General features: G+C 47.2%; 1 protein-coding gene across 5 annotated transcripts in view; it reads right to left on the bottom strand.

The window, feature by feature from the left end:
* Nucleotides 1-15,906, bottom strand: part of PAIP2 (poly(A) binding protein interacting protein 2) — a 23,744-nt gene extending 7,838 nt beyond the window's left edge. For 2 of the 5 annotated variants that reach the window (XM_089335942.1, XM_089335940.1), the window contains exon 1: nucleotides 15,616-15,906. The gene's annotated coding sequence lies outside the window, so the exon portion shown is untranslated. Of the gene's footprint in view, nucleotides 1-445; nucleotides 519-15,615 lie in introns of all 5 variants that reach the window. The other 3 variants (XM_089335939.1, XM_002710245.6, XM_089335941.1) reach the window with 2 other exon arrangements.

The raw sequence follows: 15,906 nt of genomic DNA, 5'->3' as shown, positions 1-15,906 counted from the left end.
AGCAGAGAGCTGGATTGAAAGCGGAGCAGCCAGGACTCGAACCAGTGCCCATATGGGATGCTGGCACTGCAGGCGGCAGTTCTACCCGCTATGCCACAGCACCGGCCCCCTCTGTATGCTTTTTTCTATGAGTCTATGTTAAGCTACTCCATGTCTCCATTTCCCTGTTGTACACTGAGTTTCAGGCAACCAGCGATGAGTAACGTACAGTAAATGGCAAACATGAACAATTCCTGCATTGAACAGAGCCTAGGTCAGCCTTTTACTCACTGTCTTCTCATTAACAACCTCTGGCTTCAGTATAAAGAATTTATGAAGAAAAGGAAATTATTTTCAGTTCAGCAGTCTTTGGAAAATAAATCATAACTGAACCAACCAACATGAAATACAGCCTGGGTACTAATCTTACACGGTGAGACAGCCGAGGGAAGGAACAACAGCTTACCGGATTGTTTGCTACAGCCAGCCAATGAACACCAGAAAGGTACGGATCATCCACTTCTTTAATGCTGACAAGCCTAAATAGTCATTGGGCTAAATGAATCTTACTATGTGGCAATATGTTAGATTTTTACTTTTCTTCTCTGACCTGTTCTTATTTCTGTGAAGTGTGTCCTTTGTATGTTCGTGTCTTTTACTCTTTGTAAAAGTTGATAGAGGGGCAGGTGTTTGATCTAACAGTTAAGATACTACTAGAAGGCCGGCGCCGCGGCTCACTAGGCTAATCCTCCTGCGGCGCCGGCACACCGGGTTCTAGTCCCGGTCAGGGCACCGGATTCTGTCCCGGTTGCCCCTCTTCCAGGCCAGCTCTCTGCTGTGGCCAGGGAGTGCAGTGGAGGATGGCCCAAGTGCTTGGGCCCTGCACCCCATGGGAGACCAGGAAAAGCACCTGGCTCCTGGCTCCTGCCATTGGATCAGCGCGGTGTGCCGGCCGCAGCAGCCATTGGAGGGTGAACCAACGGCAAAAAGGAAGACCTTTCTCTCTCTCTCACTGTCCACTCTGCCTGTCAAAAACAAACAAACAAAAAAAAAAGATACTACCACCAGAGACATCTGTGTCTCATATCCTCTGCTTTGGATTTAGCTCCTGCTGAGGAACACGTTAAGAGGCAGCAGGCAGGCTGGTGCCGTGGCTCACTTGGTTAATCCTCCGCCTGTGGCGCTGGCATCCCATATGGGCACCAGGTTCTAGTCCCGGTTGCTCTTCTTCCAGTCCAGCTCTCTGCTGTTGCCCGGGAGGGCAGTGGAGGATGGCCCAGGTGCCTGGGCCCCTGCACCCGCGTGGGAGACCAGGAAGAAGCTTCTGGCTTCGGATCGGTGCAGCGCCGGCCGTGGCGGCCATTTGGGGAGTGAACCAATGGAAGGAAGACCTTTCTCTCTGTCTCTCTCTATATATCTCTGTCTATAACGCTACCTGTCAAAAAAAAAAAAAAAAAAAAAAAAAAAAGATAGGCAGCAGGCAAAGGCTCAAGCACTTGCTTTCCTGCTCCTCACATGAAGACCTTGATTGAGTTCTGGACACTTGGCTTTAGCCTGGCCCAGCTTCTACTGTTGTGGCTTTTTGGGGATCTGTCTGTTTCTGCTTTTCAAATAAATGACAATAAATACATTTTAAAAATTGAGATATAGTTCATATACCATAAAATCTGCCATTTTACATTATCCGGTCCAGTGGTTTTTTTTTTATAAGATTATGCAACCATCACAATGACATAATCTAAGAACATTTTCACACCTCTAAAAAGAAACCCTGGGGCTGGCGCCGTGGCTCACTTGGTTAATCCACCGCCTGTGGCGCCGGCATCCCATATGGGTGCCGGTTCTAGTCCTGGTTGCTCCTCTTCCAGTCAAGCTCTCTGCTATGGCCTGGGAAAGCAACAGAAAATGGCCCAAGTGCTTGGGCCCCTGCACCCCCACATGGGAGACCAGGAAGAAGCAGCTGGCTCCTGGCTTCGGATCGGTGTAGCTCCAGCCATTGCGGCCATTTGGGAACTGAACCAACAGAAGGAAGACCTTTCCCTCTCCCCACCCCCACTGTCTGTAACTCTACCTGTCAAATAAATAAATAAAATCTTAAAAAAAAAAAAAAAAGAAAAGAAACCCTGCCTCCATTAGCAAACATTCTCCATTCACCCTAGTCTCTGGGAACCACCAATCTTCCATCTCTATGAACTTGAGCTGGGTCAATCTGAAGTCAGGAGCCAGGAGCTTCCTCCAGGTCTCCCATGTGGGTGCAGGAGCCCAAGGACTTGGGCCATCTTCCACTGCTTTCTCAGGCCGGAGCAGAGAGCTGGATTGGAAGTAGAGCAGAAGGGATTTGAACTGCCGCCCATATGGGATAAAGGCACTGCAGGTGACAGCTTTACTGCTACCCCACAGCACCGGCCTACCTTTTAGCTATTACAGATAGTTCTATCAACATGTGTGTTCAAGTTTTATTTGAACATGTTTCCAGTTGGGTGTATACTTGTAAGTGTTTTCTATTAATGTTTATATTTTAGCTGTACATCATAACTGTGATAGAAAAAATGAGTGGTAAAGGTGACTGCCTCTCTCTTGACCACCAAACACATGCCTCACTCTGTGGGGAGCAATCCGGACTAGACTGAGTTGCTCGAATTAGGACTTATTCTATGCATCTGCTCTCCCACAATATGGCGCTGGGAGAGAAGTAAACAGCTTCCGCACAGCTGCCTCCAGTTCAACCAATTAACTGTAGGACTTGCTCCTGATTGGAGAGCAGCGTACTCAGCCGAGTTGGGATTGGCGGAGGAGGACTATAAAGGAGGAGAGAGACGGCATGCACCAGGAACATCTATGGGGAACATCTAAGGGAACCCGTGCAGCCCCCGAGAGAACCGGCCGGCGGTGTGCCGCTCCCCTGCGGAAGTGGGGAATGCGGCCAGGGGGAACTGCCCTTCCACGGAGGTGGAAGGGATAGTAGCCAACCCGGGAAGAACCAGCAGCAAACCCGGGGAGGGCCGAGCAGACGAAAGAACAGCGCAGGGTCCTGTGTCGTTCCTCCACGAAGAGGGGGAGCGACATAATGGTGCCGTGACTCGGATATGAAGCCTAGGCAGGGCTTAGTGTCGTTCCTCCACGAAGAGGGGGAGCGACATCACTCCAAATCCTTTTCTCACAAGAGACCACAGTTGTTATTTTTTTAGTATTTCCCTCTAAAAGTACATGCATATGCAATAAGAGTAAAAATGCTGCATTTAAGAACTTTACCACCAGGGTCAGTACAAGTCCCAGCTGCTCCACTTCTGATCCAGCTCTCTGCTATGGCCTGGGAAAGCAGTAGAAGACGGCCCAAGTCTTTGGGCCACTGCACCTGTGTGGGAGACCTGTAAGAAGCTCCTGGCTCCTGGCTTTGGATCAGCCCACCTCCAGCCATTGTGGCCATTTGGGGAGTGAACCAGTGGATGGAAGACCTTTCTCTCTCTCTCTGCTTTTCAAATACATCAATCTTAAAAAACACCAACTTAAATTTTGGTATAATGATAGAAGTTATACAAAATAGCAGAATGTGAATTGTGAAGTACAAGTTACTTGTATTATTTTTTAAAGGTTGATTTATTTATTTGAAAGTGGAGAGAGAGGGAGAGAATGTGTCTTCCATCTGCTGGCTCACTCCCCAGATGGCTGCAATGGCCAGTGCTGGGCCAGGCTGAATCCAGGAGCTTATTCCAGGTCTCCTACCTGGTTTGGCAAGGACCCATACACTTGGGGCAATTTTCCACTGCTTTTCCTAGACCGTTAGCATGAGCTAGACAGGAAGTGGGGCAGCAGGTCTCAAACTGGTGCCCATAAAGAATGCCAATGTTGCAAGTGGCGGCTTTACCTGCCATGCCACAATGCTGGCTCCACAATTTAAAGGTCCCAACACCTAGGGAAACGTTTAATGAAGAAAAAAAAAGTCATAATTTAGTAATAGATCTTAATTTTTTAAAATAATGCACTGGTAATTTAAAATTTTTATTTATTTACTTTACTTTATTTGAAAGATACACACACACACAGAGACAGATATCCCTACATTCTAACCACTGGTTCACTCTCCAAATGCCAGTCTGAAGCAGGAGCCCAGAACTCAATCCAGATCTCCCACATAGGTGGCAAGGGTCTAAGTACTTCAGACATCACCTGCTGCCTCCCAGAGTGTACAGAAAGCTGAATTAGAAGTGGAGGAGCTGGGACATGAACCAGGCACTCTGATATGGAAGGTGGGCATCTCAACTGCTGGGCCGAATGCCTAGTCCTTAAACTACACTAGTGTCAACCCCCACTTTGCAGTGTTGAAGACAGCAGTTACATTCCTGGTAAAGGCTGGAGGGAGTGATATGGATGTAACATTAAAAAAAAAAAAAAAAAAAAAAAAAAAAAACTGTCCTAACCTGTCTGGTGGGTCCCTGAACAACTGGCTCAAGTGTTTGCTGTGATGAGTGGAAGGAGGGCATGGGCAACACACACACATTTGTTGGAAACAGTTCAAGGTAAATATAGTAGCAATAATGGTTGGGAGGAAAGGCTCATGAAGGAAATGCTCTGAGCCCAACGGCTTTGAGAAACTCCCATGTATTCTGGCAACTTAAAAAGCCATGGACATGCCAGTGCTGGGTGCACACTCAGAAAAAAAAACCCTGGCCCTAACTCTTACCTCTGGTGGACTTTCAGGCCAGTCAGGAAATAAAGGTAAAGGCAGGGTTGCACATCACCTGAAGGTGTGCATGAACACATACATGGACCTCAGGCCCCTCCGTAAAGAAAAAATTTTTTTATTGATTACAGACAACTAGTGAAATCCATCAAATCACCAGAGAGGGGCCAGCATTGTGGCACAGGGGGTAAAATCACAGCATGCAATGCTGGTATCCCATATGGGCGTTGGTTCAAGTCCCTGCTATTGGCCCGGGAAAAGCAGCAGAAGATGGCCCAAGTATCTGGGCCTCTGCTACGCACATGGGAGATATGGAAGAAGCTTCTGGCTTCTGTGTGGCTACTGCATGTGTGTATGTCGTTATTGGTGTCTGTTCCATTAGCTTAATGATCAGCTGGCCCTGGCTACTGCAGCCATGGGGGCAGTGAACGGAACTAGCAGATGGACGATCTCTCTTCCTCTAACTAACTTTCATAGACAAACCTTTATTAAAAAAAAAAAATACCAGGCCGGTGCCGTGGCTCAATAGGCTAATCCTCCGCCTTGCGGCACCGGCACCCCGGGTTCTAGTCCCGGTCGGGGTGCTGGATTCTGTCCCGGTTGCCCCTCTTCCAGGCCAGCTCTCTGCTGTGGCCAGGGAGTGCAGTGGAGGAGGATGGCCCAAGTGCTTGGGCCCTGCACCCCATGGGAGACCAGGATAAGTACCCGGCTCCTGCCTTCGGATCAGCGTGGTGGGCCAGCCACAGCGCACCGGCCGCGGCGGCCATTGGAGGGTGAACCAACGGCAAAGGAAGACCTTGCTCGCTGTCTCTCTCACTGTCCACTCTGCCTGTCAAAAAAGAAAAAAATAAAAATAAACAAAAATACCAGCTGATCATTAAGCTAATGGAACAGACACCAATAATGACATACACACATACACACACACACAAATCCGAACTTTACAATATTATTTCACAAAAGCCACTAATCAAACTACAATACATAGCAACAATTCTAGGGAAGGGAAGAATCTAAGAATATTATAGTATTCAAAATATCATTTCTTTCTTTCCTTTTTTTTTTTTTTTTGACAGGCAGAGTGGACAATGAGAGAGAAACAGAAAGGTCTTCCTCTGCCGTTGGTTCACCCTTCAGTGGCTACCGCGGCCGGTGCGCTGCAGCCGGCACACCACGCTGATCAGAAGGCAGGAGCCAGGTGCTTCTCCTGGTCTCCCATGGGGTGCAGGGCCCAAGCACTTGGGCCATGCTCCACTGTACTCCCGGGCCACAGCAGAGAGCTGGCCTGGAAGAGGGGCAACCGGGACAGAATCCGGCGCCCTGACCGGGACTAGAACCCGGTGTGCCGGCGCCGCAGGTGGAGGATTAGCCTATTGAGCCGCGGCGCCGGCCCAAAATATCATTTCAACAAAAGCTATGAGGTGTGCCAAGAAACGCTGAAGCATGCTTTCTGGGATGGGCAGTTGGCACAGTAGTTAAATCAACACTCGAGACACCCACATCCACTATCAGGGTGCCTGAGTTTGAATCCTGGCTCTACTCCTCCTTTCAGTTTTCTGCTAATACACTCTGAGAGGCAGCAGCTGATGGCGTAAGTACTTGGGTCTATGCCATCCAAGTGGAAGATCCAGTCTGAGTTCCAGGCTCCTGGTTTCAGCTTGGCCTGGCCCCAGCTGTTACGGGCACTGGGACAGTAGATGGACGATCTCTTTCTGTCTTGGTCTATCAACCTTTTAAACAAATAAATAAGGTATGGTCCACATGTAGGAAGAAAAATTAACAGAAACTGTCCCAAAGAAGGACAGTTGGACTTATGTAGACAAAGACTTAAATCAAGTACTTCAAATGTGCTCAAAGTGCTATAGGATATGGAATGCAAAGAACTAAAGGAAACCATGGGATTGATGGCTCACCTAATACAAAACTGATACAAATAAACATTTTACTATAGAAGTCTAACAGCAGATATGAGCAGGGAGAAGTATCTGCAAACTTAAAGACAGGTCTAAGGAGGAGAAAGGGAAAATGAAGTAGAATGAACAGAATGTCAGAGACCTGTAGAACAGCTACCGTGCCGGCGTAATGTGTAAAGGGAGCCACGGCAGGAGAACAGGTCAGCTGAGTTCTCATTAGAAACCACGGAGGTCAGAAGGCAACATATTCCAAGTGCTTAGAGAAAAAAACTGAACCAATAAACCTATATCCTGGCAAAATTATCCTTCAAATGTGGAGAAACAAAGACATTCTCAGAAAAACAAAACCCAAGATTGTGTCACTTGTAGGCCTGCCATGTAAGAAAAGCTAAAATGAGTCCTTCAAGCTGAAATGAAAGATTACTAGACATTAATGTGAATCTACGTGAAGAAAAAAGAAACCTAACTATACAGGTAAACACAAAAGATAGTAATAATGTAGTTCTGGCTGGTAAATCTTTTTCTACATGAATCAAAAGGTGAATAGTAAAACAATTATAAATCAAGGTTAATGAACATTCAATGTATAAATCTGTACTGTATATCAGTAACAAATTAAACTGAGTTGGTTTTAATTCGGTAATCTTTAATAACTAAAAAATGTGCAGCAAAACGTATACACCTGGGTTGTATCAACATCTTTCTATTCAAAGGCAGTCTGAAACATGCAGTTTTTGAGACTCGGGGCTGGCATTGTGGCATAGCCTAATGTGTTAAGCTAGCACCTGCAATGCTGACAAGTAACTATATGGGCATTGGTTTGTGTCCCAGCTCCTCCAATTCCTATCCAGCTCCCTGCTAATGACCTGAGAAAAGCAGCAGCAACGGTCCAAGTGCTTGGCCTCTTGTCACCCACATGAGAGACTCGAAGAAGCTCCTGGCTTTGGCCTGGTCAAGCCCTGGCTGTTGTGACCATATGGAGAATGAACCAGAAGATGGGAGACCTCTCTGTCTTGTTGCTAATTCCTTCAAACAAATAAATCAATCTTAAAAATAAACAAACAGCTGGCGCCGCGGCTCACTAGGCTAATCCTCCGCCTTGCGGCACCGGCACACCAGGTTCTAGTCCCGGTCGGGGCGCTGGATTCTGTCCCGGTTGCCCCTCTTCCAGGCCAGCTCTCTGCTGTGGCCAGGGAGTGCAGTGGAGGATGGCCCAAGTGCTTGGGCCCTGCACCCCATGGGAGACCAGGAGAAGTACCTGGCTCCTGTCATCGGATCAGCGCAGTGCGCCGGCCGCAGCGCACCGGCCGCGGCAGCCATTGGAGGGTGAACCAACGGCAAAGGAAGACCCTTCTCTCTGTCTCTCTCTCTCTGTCCACTCTGCCTGTCAAAATAAATAAATAAACAAAACTCTAAGAGTCACTAAGCTCAAACTTATATGTTAGTCAAGTATTTCTCCCAAAAGACAACAAAAACTCATAGGAAATGTTGGAAACAGAAGCATCTAATTTGCTTGAATAATGTTTGAAGGCCCAAAGGAGGTAATGACAACAAATACAGTAAAAACATAAACAAAAAACCCAAATGCAGAAGTCAATCATTCCACTTTGTTATCCTGTCTTTGGATCATGTCTCAATCTGATGAACTATAAAACTGGACAGAATGCACTGAGAATGCAAAGAATTTTTTCCCAATATTATGTCCACTATTTGCTTCAACATATGTGTATAATTACTTAAAAGAAATCATGTTGACAGCTTAGTGTGTATTCTTTCATTTATCTTTGCTTATTTACAAAAACATGAATAAAAGATTTCTGTTTTATCAATACCATATCAAGCACATTTCATGTGGAAGCTTTACTAGTGAACGTGTATAGGTATATTTAAAATTTTTTAAAAACTTGAGAGGCAGACAAATCTCCCATCCACTGCTTTACTCCCCAAAAGTCTGAAACAGCCGGGGGTGGGTCAGACAGAAACTAGGCTGGAACACAATCCAACCTTATCACATGGGTATAAGAAACTCAAGTACCTGGGCCATTACCTCCAAGATGCTGCCTCAGAGTAGGCATCAGGAGGAAGCTGGAATCGGGAGTATAACTGGGAATCGCAAATTAGGCACTCTGCCATAGGATGTGGGCATCCCAGGTCGTGGCTAAACCACTCCACCAAATGCCTGCCTCCACCTCACTTTTAAATGGGTGTAGCACCACCAAGTCAACTGCTTCCCCTTTAATGCACATTATTTTTTTAAAAAAACTTATTTATTCAAAAGTCAAGAGTTACACAGAAAGAGGAAAGGCAGAGAGAGAGAGGTCTTCCATCTGTTGGTTCACTCCCTAGATGGCCGCAACAGCTGGAGCTGCGCCAATCCAAAGCCAGGAGCCAGGAGCTTCTTCCAGGTCTCCCACGTGGGTGCAGGGGCCCAAGGGCTTGGGCCATCTTCTACTGCTTTCCCAGGCCATAGCAGAGAGCTGGACTGGAAGTGGAGCAGCTGGGACTTGAACCAGCATCCATAAGGGTTGCTGGCACTGCAGACGGCAGCTTTACCCACTATGCCGCAGCCACAGTGCCAGCCCCTAATGCACATTGTATGTTCCCAGTTTTTGCCATTACAACCTTGCAATGATCACTTTTGTGTGCCTATACTTCTTCAATTGTGCTTCCTGTAATACATACATACATATATATATATTTAACATTATTATTTCTTTGAAAAACAGAATGAAGGAGACAGATACGGAGGAAGAGAGAGAGGGGGACAAAGATTGAGATCTTCCATCCACTGGTTCACTCCCTCAGATGGCCACAAAACCAGGGCTGGTCCAGGCTGAAGCCAGCTGATGAGAACTCCATCCAGGTCTCCCACGTGGGTGGCATAGGGGGGGTCTAACCCCTTGGTTCACCTGTTGCTTTCCCAGGTACATTAGCAGGGAGGTAGAACAGAAGCAGAGCAACTAGAATTCCAGCTAATGCTCCAATATGGGACACAGGTGTCAAAGCAGCAACTTAACCCACAGTGCCACAACACCACCCTGTGACTTCTATTTCTAAGGTACAAAAATCATGTACATATAATATGCTGATCTTTCATATGTACATAAATATGTTGATGTTTCCTCTGTAAACATCCTGTTTAGGTAAGAGCTAAGATGTTTAAGTTAACTAATAAACTTGATAAATTTCACCAAATTTTGGTTAGGTAAAATTAATTTTTTCCCATTAATGCCACCTGAAAGTCTACAGATCTTCAGTTTACAAACTAAACACCAAATTCGGTTTTCAGTTGTTTTATCCCTCCTGAAATACCTTGTATATATATGGAAATCTCTTAGGTTTTATCATCTTTTTTCCCTTAGTTTTACCTTTGTTTAAAAAAGCTTTATCTTTTTAAAAATTTATTTTCATTTTAATTGAAAGGCAGAGATACAGAGCCAGAGACAGTCATTTTCCACCCACTGGTTCACTCACCAAATACCTGAAACAGCCAGGGAGTAGGCCAGGTTGAAGCCAGGAGCTGGAACTAAATCTGAGTCTATCATGGTGGTGGCAGGGACCCAAGTACTCCAGCCATCATCTGCTATCTCTACACAGCTGAATCAGGGGGCCAACACTGTGGCACAGTGGGTTAAGCCGCCACCTGCAACCCTAGCATCTCATGAGTGCCAGGATGGTTCAAGTTACAGCTATTCCACTTCCTATCCAGTTCCCTGTTAATGTGCCTCGGAAAGCAGTGGAAGATGGCCCACATGTTGGGTCCCTGCACCCACGTGAAAGACCTGGCTGCAGTTCTAGGCTCCTGGTTTTGCCCAGGTTCAGCCCTGGCTGTTGCAGCCATTTTGGGAGTGAACCTGCAGATGAAGGATCTCCCTCTCTCTCTCTCTTTCAAATACATAAAACAAAAATATATTAAAAAAAAAAAAGAAAAAGAAAATTTCCCATCAGTTTATCACTTGGAAGCTTTAGAGAATCACTGAATTCCTTAACATTTGGCAGTATAAAATAATTTTACATCAGAGTGCCTGGGTTTAATTCTCAGCTCTGGCTCCTGTTTTTTGGTGTCCACTATTGCAGGCCCTTAAAGCAAAATGAGCAAAACAGTGATGGCTCAAATAACTAGGATTCTGCCACTCACGTGAAAGACCTGGATTGTGTTCTTGGTTTACAGCCTACCCCAGTGATCATGGTTGCTGGCACTTGAAACAGTGAACCAGCAGATAGAAGCAATGTCTCTCTTCCCCTCTCAAATAACCTTTAAAAAATCACATCCCAGCTATGCCATTGACCACCTATTGGACCTGAGTATGTCACTATATCACAGGCAGTATGCTTAATGGTTAGGAGCACATAATCAACAGAAACCTTGGATCTAAATTCTAGCTCTTACTAGCTATGTGACACTGGGTATGTTACTTCACATCTCCCAGTTGTTATCTTCATTTTACAGAAATGTTTAAAATTAAATTAGTTGATATTTGCAAAAGTTCTTAGAAAATACCTGACATTTCTAAAACCTTACAGATACATGCTAAAAAAAATTAAAATAACCTGTCAAGATCTTTATTCCTCAACTTCAAAACAGGCAAGATAAAATCTGTTCTACCATTGGGGTTGGCGCTGTGGCGCAGCAGGTTAATGCCCTGGCCTGAAGCACCGGCATCCCATATAGGCGCCAGTTCTAGTCCCGGCTGCTCCTCTTCCAATCCAGCTCTCTGCTATGGTCTGGGAAAGCGGTAGAGGATGGCCCAAGTGCTGGGGCCCCTGCACCCACATAGGAGATCCGGAAGAAGCTCCTGGCTTCGGATCAGCGCAGCTCCGGCCGTTGCAGCCGTCTGGGGAGTGAACCATCGGACAGAAGAACTCTTTCTCTCTTTTTGTAACTCTGACTTTCAAATAAAAAAAATCTGTTCTACCACAGCTGGTATTGTGGCATAGCAGGTTAAGTCACTGTCTGTGACACCAGCATCCCACATCAGAGCACTGGTTTGAGACCGGGATGCTCTCTTCTGCTCCAGTTCCCTGCTAAGGTGCCTGGGAAAGCAGAAGATGGTCCAATTACGTGGGCCTCTGACAGCCATGTGGGAGACCAAGATGGAGTTCTTGGCTCCTTGCTTCAACGTGGACCAGCCCTAGCTGTCTGCAGAGTGAACTAGCGAATAGAAGATCTGTTTCTCTCTCTCCCTCTGTCACTCTGCCTTTCAAATAAATCATTTTGTTATTCAGCTTATTTATTTGAGAAGCAGAGTGACAGGGAGAGACGGAGAGAGAGAGATCTTCCATCTGCTGCCTCACTCCCCATATTGCCACTATGGCTAGGGCTGGGCGAGGACAAAGCCAGGAGCCAGGAACACCATTGGGGTCTCCCACTTGGGTGGCAGGGACCCAAGCACCTGGGTCACCCTCCACTGCTTTCCCAAGACCTACCAGCAGAGAGCAGAATCTGAAGTGGAACAGCCAGAGTTGGAACTGGCATTCACATGGGATGCTGGTGTCACAGGAAGTGGCTTACCGTCCTGAGCCACAACATCGGCCCCAATAAATAAATCTTAAACAAACAAACAAAAACAGTGGGGCCAGGACAGTGGGCTAGGGCACCAGTTTGAGTCCTGGCTGCTCAATTCCAAACCTGCTCCCCGCTAATGTGCCTGGGAAAGCAGCAGAAACTGGACAGTGCTTGGGCCCCTGAGCACACGTGGGATATCACAATGAAGCTCCAGGCTCCTGGCTTCGGTCTGGTCCATTTCCAGCCAATGCAGTCATTTGGCAAGTGACTCAGAAGATGGAAGATCTCTCTGTCTCTCCTCTCTGTAATTCTGACTTTCAAGAAAGTAAATAATAAATAAGCCTTTAGGGGCCAGCACTGTGGCACAGAAGGTAAAGCCGCCGCCTGCAGTGCCAGCATCCCATATGGGCGCTGGTTCAAATCCCCACTAGCTCTACTTTTTTTTTTTTTTTTTAAGATTTTATTTTTTTATTTGAGAGGTAGAGTTACAGACAGTGAGAGGGAAAGTCAGAGAGAGAAAGGTCTTCCGTCCGTTGGTTCAGTCCCCAAATAGCCACAATGGCCGGAGCTATGCCGATCCGAAGCCAGGAGCTTCTTCTGGGTCTTCCACGTGGGTGCAGGGGCCCAAGGGTTTGGGCCATCTTCTACTGCTTTCCCAGGCCATAGCAGAGATGAATTGGAAGAGGAGCAGCCGGGACTAGATGCAACGTCCACATGGGATGCCAGCGCCGCAGGTGGAGGATTAACCTAATGCACACCAGCGCCGGCCCCTAGCTCTACTTCTGATCCAGCTCTCTGCTGCGGCATGGAAAAACAGTAGAAGATGGCCCAAGCCCTTGGGCCCCTGCACCCACGTGGGAGACCTGGAAGAAACTCCTCGATCTTAGCTTTGGATTGGTACAGCTCCGGTCATTGCAATCCACTGGGGAGTGAGTCATCGGATGGAAGATCTCTCTGCCTCTCCTTTTCTGTGTAACTCTTTTAAATACATAAATAAATCTTAAAAACAAAAAAAACCAAAAAAACAAAAAAAAAAACACCTTTTTAAAAAAATTGCTCTACAGGAGCAACCATTTTTTAAAAAATTTATTTATCTGAAAGTCAGAGTTACACAGAGAGGCGAGGCAGAGAGAGATCTTTCATCTGTTGGTTCATTCCCCAATTGGCTGCAACAGCCGGAGCTGTGCCAATCCGAAGTCAGAAGCCAGGAGCTTCTTCTGGGTCTCCCATGCAGGTGCAGAGGCCCAAAGACTTGGGCCATCTTCTACTGCTTTCCCAGGCCACAGCAGATAGCCAGATTGGAAGTGGAGCAGCCAGGTCTCAAACCGGTGCCCACATGGGATGCCAACACTGCAGGTGGTGGCTTTACCCATTATGCCACAGCGCCGGCCCCAGCAACCATTAAGCTGCAGCTTGGGATGCCTACATCCCATATAAGTGTCATTCTGATTCCTAGCACCTATTCTGATCTAGCTTCCTGCTAATGTATCCTGGGAAGCAGAAGATGCTTGCTTAAGTACTTAGGTCCCTGCCACCTGCATGGAAACCAAGATGGAGTTCCTGGTTCTTGGTTTCAACCTCTCCTAGCCCTGGCTATTGTGATATTTGGGGGTGTGAACCAGCAGATGGGGCTATCACTGTGGTGCAGCAAGTTAAGCCACCACCTACAGACCAGAATCCCATATAAGCGACTGTTCAAGTCCCACTGTTCCACTTCCAATCTAGTTCCCTGCTATGTGCCCGGGAAGGTAACAGAGGATGGCTCAAGTGCTTAAGCCCCTGCCACCCATGAGAGAAACCCAGATGGAGTCCTGGGCTCCTGGCTTCAGCCTGCCCCAGCACCAGCTATTACAGCTATTTGCAGAATGAACCAGCAGATGAAGATCCTTCTCTCTCTCACTCTGTTTTAACACTGCCTTTCAGATAAATAAACCTTAAAAAAAAAAGTTTGTAAATTATCAAAAAAAAAAAAAAACAAAAAACAAACCCGTAAAGTTACAAAAGCTTATTAAAAGGAGCAGGGTCTGATTTTTTCACCTTCCTTAATCTCCTACAGTATTCACTAAATTTCTGTGCTAAAAGGGGCATTTTATAAGTTTTATTAAAACTGGAGTATCATGCTCCAATCACAAATTAAATATGAATAACACAGTGGGTGCTTACTCAAGGAAAAGCCTGCTATACATAAACTCACTCTCCTACAAAAGGTGGAGATCATCCACCTCTCTTTGTGCTCTTAAAGAGTAGCATACACAACCTTTAATCTAATCAATCTATTCTCTGCCTCTCATCCCTTAAACAAACTGAAGCTACCTATCTTCATTTATGATAGGTGTGAGACACAGTTCAGTTTTGTTCAAGGTCACAATGAAGTAACATAAACAGGATTTGCCCCACATATCCTGTCTCACACAAACCAGAAACAGAACCACAAACAGCAAATACTGTTTCACTAAAAATCTTTTATAAAAGATTCTCTTGTATTTGCAAACATAACCAATGGCCAATCACACTGAATGGCTCTTTAATGAAAATGCAAATCAACATCTGATCAAATGCTCAAATGAAATTTGTAAAACAAACAAACAAACAAAAACAAAACCAGGGCCACTACTACAGTAGGAGAGGAGATCGGCCAGTCGGCACATGCAAAGTGGGAATTTGCCTTCTGTTGAAATCAGTGTCAGTGCTGTGTTAGACCTAGGCTCAAGGAAAACGGAAGCCTATTTCTTTCTAGAATTTGTAGTTTCCATGAGCTGATGGAGCTGGCTGAAAAATCAGGGAAATCAAGACAACAAAAGGAAGCAGTTAAGGCCCCTTTTGGGAGTCATTAGAAACACCACCACTGGCTGCTTCAACCAATGTTTTCAAAGCATAACTTCACCACAAGCCTTGTAATTCTCTGCAGTGGTGGTAGGGCAGGAGGGGAGTAAGCCGTCATTTCACTCAGAGAGTCATTACCAGAATCAGACTGTGGACTGGGTGGGCCCTTAAAGTCCATCAAGCTCAAAAGCAGCCCTTTTGGATCGAGGGTTTTCAGAACCCGAGACAAAGCTCCGACTGTCGTGTGGAGCATGGGATCCAAGTGACAGGAGGGGGTCGGGAAGGCGCAGAAAGCAGAGCGTCAGAAAGGAGCGGGCCTGTCGCCTGTCGCAGGAGGCTCCCCCGGACGCGGCTGCCTAGCCGTCCCCCCGCCCCTTTCCCCCCGCCCCAGCTCGGCAGGACCGCGCACGCGCACCGGCCACGGGCTGCGCGTGGCGACGCGCAGGCGTAAAGTGGGTAGAAACAATGAGCTTTGTTGCCGAGGTGGTGGAGGGGGGCAGGGGAGAGGGGCATGGGGCCGGGGGAGAACAGATGGGGTGGGGGGTGGCGTTCAGGAACGCGAGAAAGCGCTATCCCGACAACCTTCGCGCGCCACTGAGAACCCGGATAGAGAGCGAAGAGATCCAAATCATAAATAATGACAATGAGGGGGGAAAAAAAAAGCGACGGCCATTTCTCAAGAAAAGAAGGAGATGAAGTCGGCCCAAGCTCACCCCTCAGATTCGGCAGGAAGAGGGAACGGGCAACGGCGATCTTTCGGGGCCCCGGTGGCCAACAAACCCGGGGGGCCCTCTAGACCCTCCAGCCGTCGCCAAGGCACTGTCCCTGACCGCCGGAACCGCCGCAGCCCTCTCACTGCTCCGCCCGAGGGGTACCCTCACCCAGTGAACGGCAGCGGGGACGGCAGCCAACGAAACCTGTCGGCCTCCGCGGATCTCCACAGGCAACGCCGCTCCCCCGCTCGACGTGCGCTTTGCCCGCCGCCTCCCTTCTCCAGTCCAAAC

The sequence above is a fragment of the Oryctolagus cuniculus genome, chromosome 6 (genome assembly GCF_051225735.1).
Source record: "Oryctolagus cuniculus isolate XC-2025 breed Fujian yellow rabbit chromosome 6, ASM5122573v1, whole genome shotgun sequence".
In the NCBI taxonomy this organism is placed as follows: Eukaryota; Metazoa; Chordata; class Mammalia; order Lagomorpha; family Leporidae; genus Oryctolagus; species Oryctolagus cuniculus.
Note: the sequence above shows the minus strand (reverse complement) of the source record. Positions and strands in the feature narration are given on the sequence as shown.